At 54.9% G+C, this 5,000-nt stretch overlaps 1 protein-coding gene across 1 annotated transcript in view; it reads left to right on the top strand.

Annotated features, from left to right (window-relative positions):
• Window positions 1–5,000, top strand: part of LOC307091198 (glucosidase 2 subunit beta-like) — a 41,417-nt gene that overhangs the window by 22,988 nt on the left and 13,429 nt on the right. The window contains exon 8 of the mRNA XM_079758123.1: window positions 2,329–2,407. The gene's annotated coding sequence lies outside the window, so the exon portion shown is untranslated. The remainder of the gene's footprint in view (window positions 1–2,328; window positions 2,408–5,000) is intronic.

Here is a 5,000-nt window from a genome sequence, read left to right on the forward strand (position 1 = left end):
CCTGGGTTTGAATGCTGCGTCACCGTTTTGTTGCTGGTGTTTGTGTGTCACGGCTGGTTGAGTGTCGTCCGATGATAAGCCCCCTGGCACGCATGCGGGCGGAGCCGGGAATTTCGCGGTATAGGGTGTCATGTGACCACCCTGACCGGTAAATTTCCGGCACGACCTTATGGGCGAACAATGCACGCGCTCTTTTAAAGTTGTGTCCAAGAGAAAAATAGCATCCTACGTCTTTTGTTTTAGAAACAACCGCTCAGTTTATATAAATGCATGTTTTCTTGTTGACGGCTCCCTGATAATTGCTGTCTGACTCACTTTAGCCCCGGCTATTATCAACAGCAGCAAAACTCTTTTGCTTTGGTGACATTGTAAAAGCTCTGCCAAAGGCAATTTTCCACGAGCGGCGGAATAAAGATTACAGTGTTTGACAAGTTGTTGTTTTGTCGTCCCCACCCCCCCCCCCCCCCCACCCCCCCGCGACTCAGACACAAGCACAAATTACGGGTCACCTAAACTTCTACCGTTATCGGTCGACAACGACAGCCGTTGTCGGGAGTCGCAGAGAAGAAAAATGTCCTCCCTGACACTTCTCCCTTCCTCACTGGCGTACGATTCAGGATTATTATCCCCCAAGCCCTCTGAAAACACCGCACGCTTGCAGGCCGCCTCCCCCTTCCTGTGCCAGGCGGATGGCAGTTGGCAGCCCCAAACCCCCCCAGTTCAGGATTAACTGGTACCGTACACGCTAGGCTAAAAATAGAGCTAACCAACTGCTTCAGGAAGCACACCAGGATGGAGCCTCCCTAAGCTTCCCAGAACAGGTTTTCTCCTTTCTCCTCCTGCTGTCTCTCTCTCTGTCTCTCTCTCTCTCTATCTCTCTCTCTCTCTGTCGTTCTCTGTCGTCTGTATCTCTGGTTTACAGTAGATGTATTTACTCTCTCCCCCTAACTGTCTCTCTCTGTCTCTTTATAATGTGTCCACACATCTAACTTACAGTAAGCGTTTGTACTCGGCCTGTAGTGCGACACGCACCGTTTGAGGTGAGAGGGATGCGATAGCACGATGAACAGCCAGCCGTCGCTCTCATCCGGAGTTCCTAAAGTTCCTGGCTTGTGTCGGCGGGAACGAAAAATAACGGGGGACCTTCAGTTGTGCGGGGCGAACGCTTTGCGAAAAGGTCTCCCTTCTCTTGTATGAATCCGAGGGCAAGTCTTGTATTCTTGGCGGTTGGCGGTGCTGTGGCCTGGGCGTGGTGGTGAGCAGGGCCGGAGTCGGGCACTTTATCACACCGGTAGCTTCCCGTACCGGCCTTGGGCTGATTTACTGACGGGGGGGGGGGGAGGTGACCTACGATACAGTGGCCACTGGGGGGGTTCCCGCGGCCCAAATGACTGGCGACGATGGGCGACGAGTGTTTGCCTGACCGCACTTCTGAGTTTCGAGTTTTCGAGTTTTCGCCATGGCAACATTCGAAAGATCTTATTCTGTGGAACCACCCAGAGAGCTCCCCGCTTTTTCTTCGTACGACACACATCTGTGTCTCCTGGCTATCATACCTTTCAACACTCTTGCCCGCGCTTCCATACGAGCGTTGACTCCTCACTGAATGCCTGCTGCGTGAAGTAAGTCAGTAAGTACATTTCTCCCACGCCTCCAAACGTCCGTCCTCTCTCCATCTTTCTTCCTTCCTCCTCTCCTCTCCCTCCTCCCCATTCTCTCCATTGCATCCATCCTCTCTTCATCTTTTTTTCCCATATTCTCCTCTACCCCCTCCCCTCTCTCCCTCTCTCCCTCCCCCCTCCCCCTTCACCCCTCTCTCCCTCCCTCCTTCCCCCCATCTCTCCCTCTCCCCCCCTCCCCCTCCAACCCTCTCTCTCTCCCCCCCTCTCCCCCCACACCCACCTCTCCCTCTCTCCCTTCCCCCTCCCCCATCTCTCCCTCTCTCTCCCCCCTCCCCCTCCACCCCTCTCTCCCTCCCTCCCTCCCCCCCTCTCCCCCCAACCCATCTCTCCCCCTCCCCCCTCTCTCCCTCCCTCCTTCCCCATCTCTCCCTCTCCCCCCCTCCCCCTCCAACCCTCTCTCTCTCCCCCCACACCCATCTCTCCCTCTCTCCCTTCCCTCCCCCCCATCTCTCCCTCTCTCTCCCCCCTCCCCCTCCACCCCTCTCTCCCTCCCTCCCCTCCCCCCCTCTCCCCCCCCAACCCATCTCTCCCCCTCCCCCCCTCTCTCCCTCTCTCCTCACCGTCTATTGTCTCGGGCCCCGCCCGCCCGCCTGCCCCCCTAACGCGGCCTGGCCATCTGTGTGTCCATCCTGTGCCCCCCTCGCAGCATCACGGCGGAGGAGCTGGTGGCCAAGGTGGCCTCGGTCCAGGAATCGGCGCGGGAGTTCTCGGAGAACGAGGCGCGGGTGAGTGTTGCCGCGACGACCGCCGCCGCCGCCGCCGCCGCCAGATTGTCCGGGCGAATGACCTGCTTGTTCTCGTTTGATGCGTGCGCCATCGAAGTGGCACACGCATCAGCTCTGTGCCCCACCCCAGGGCCCAATCTCAATGCCCCACATGACTCTTATGCTAACGCTAATGCTAACGCCAATGCTAACGCTAACTCTAACGCCGTAAGGATGTATGTTTGAAGTGTACGCAGTTTCTGTTTTGATATGGACGTCACATGCGTACGTGAATTTGTTTGTACATGTACTTATTTTTCTAACTTGGTGTTTCCTTTCCCTGCTGTTTAATCTTTCTTTGTTTCCATAAATTCTATTCCCCTTTTGTGAGAGGCTCAGATAAACCTACAGACCGTGACGCAGCAAAGTACATCTCTTCTCGAATCCGAAAAATCCCCAATTATGGCCCCTATGGATTCCTTATATATGTTCCCGTTGTTTTTTTTATTATTTTATCCATGAGGCTCGGCGTCACTTATCATCAATTCACCGGCGGCTGTACAACACCCTATCCCGCCGTGCGGTCCCCATCCATCACTGCCTCCGCTCCGACGTGCGCTGTGTGTTTCCCCTGTCCCACAACCGAGTCCCCCTTCACGCTACGTTGTTCGGGGCCTCTGGCCGTCAACCTCATATCAAGCCCTCCACATCTGAAAGAAAACCAGCGGCGCTTTGATTCCCTCTTTTCCGCTCCTCTCACCTCTCGGGCACTCTGTACTTTATCCCGTGTCGTTCTTTCCTTTTGTATCCCGAACGGTGAGTGGTGAGTTTGCAAAGATCACACGCGGTACAAAGTCTGCTCTCTGACGGGTCAGATGTGTGTGTGTGGTGCGAGGGGAGGGGGACAGACGGGGGGGGGGGTGACACATGCCTGAGAAATGGGTCTTTGGCGGAGATGCTCAATGTCAAGCATATCTATGGCTTTGTCGGTTTCTATCTGTGTTTGTGAGGGCATGGCGTCCCCCCGGTGATCCCAGAAGTGGGTCACAGTAGGGGCCGTCTGCGCTTCACTGTTGGTCCGACGCGGCAGGTGTGAACTGTCACGTCGTATTAATGCACCGGGTGTTGTGCAATCTCTCCGCCTTCCTGGGGAAGAAGAAGGTAAAAGGAAGAGAGTGCGCTTTCTCCCGCATCGCTTCTCCAGGCTCGCGGAGAAGCAGAAACACACTCGCTAATCACTCGAGGGCGAAGACGAAGCGCGAACGGAGATGAATATGCATACGTTCCCGTTTTGGGCGTAGCCGTAATCAAAACAAATGGTGATCAAGCCGAGGGTGTTTGGTTTTTGGGGGGGAGGGGGGTGACATTCGAAAAGGCTGCGGTGGAGAGTTGTCAAACTGGGCTGTACACAGCGGAAAGGAAAATACTAGAGTGTGTTTGGATGCAGGGCGCGTCACATGCACTAGGCTGGTATTTCTGTCTGTCTGCCAGCGGATAAGGGAAAGGGGTCGTAAACAAGGGGGACTTTATTGACCCAATAACATTTAGTTTCCGCTGAACTCCTTCTTCTCCCAGGCCTTCCGGACATTTCTGCGGCACAATAACATGTCCTTTCCGTCGCTCGCTCCCCTCTGTGATTCGGTTACGGCTAGCCCGGCCGCTATCACCGTTGCTTAGCGCTTTCCGCCTTGTTTCCGACGAGCGGGATAAATAATAGCGCAACGGCTCGGCGATAAGTCAAAGAGACAAGGGCCCTCTTCTGTGGCTCTGTGTGCTTTGTAGTGTTAATCTGCGCAGGAGGAGAAAGATCGTCCACAGAAGGAATTCTCATCCGATTCTGTTTTTGTCTTTGAAATTACCTTTCTCCTCCTCCTCTGTTTGTCTGCGTTTTTTATCCCCGCCCCACCGCTCTTGGTCTCACTTTCCCACCTTTTTTTTATTAACTTCCTGCCTCCTCTTTTCATCCCCCCCACCTCTGTTTCTTTCTCTTAAGAGGCTTTGGGGGCTCCGCGGAAAAAAATACAGTTTCCACTTCAGCGGTCCGGATAATAGAGAACAGAGGGGGATTTTCAGTGGGACAATTTGATGATCAAAGGACGTGGCTCCGTGCTCGTCTGGGGGGGGGGGGGAGGGCAGAGGCGTACATTATAAGCAACGCGCGCGCCGGCCACTGCAATATTCCATCATTACCTCACGGCGCCCACTTCCACCCTGGTTTAAGTGCGGAGCCCGAAAGGCTGATCATCTGAATAACAAGGTGGGGACATCTTGTTGTGGACAGTTGTTTTGGACGGAGGTCGTTTGCTTTTCCTGGCTGTTGCGCTTCCATCCACGGGGGTTTGGTCCAGGCTATTGCAAGCTGTGTAGACCAAACCACCCAGAGACATACAGTTCTGAGTGGGTCATGACACCCTCCCCCCCTTCTTAAAACCAGGTTTCTAAATTGGGGGGTTTCGGGGAGTATCTTTCAACCCCCCCCGCGACTTGACTGTATTCTCGCCGCCGCTGTGTGTAAAAGCTCTCTCCTTAATGACTATATATACAGTCCGGGGGGCTACAATCTCTCCTCCTCCCCTCTGCTTGCCCCCCCCCCCCCCCGGTCTGACCCAGCGGC

Source organism: Pollachius pollachius, assembly GCF_949987615.1.
Source record: "Pollachius pollachius genome assembly, chromosome: 20".
NCBI classification, from domain to species: Eukaryota; Metazoa; Chordata; class Actinopteri; order Gadiformes; family Gadidae; genus Pollachius; species Pollachius pollachius.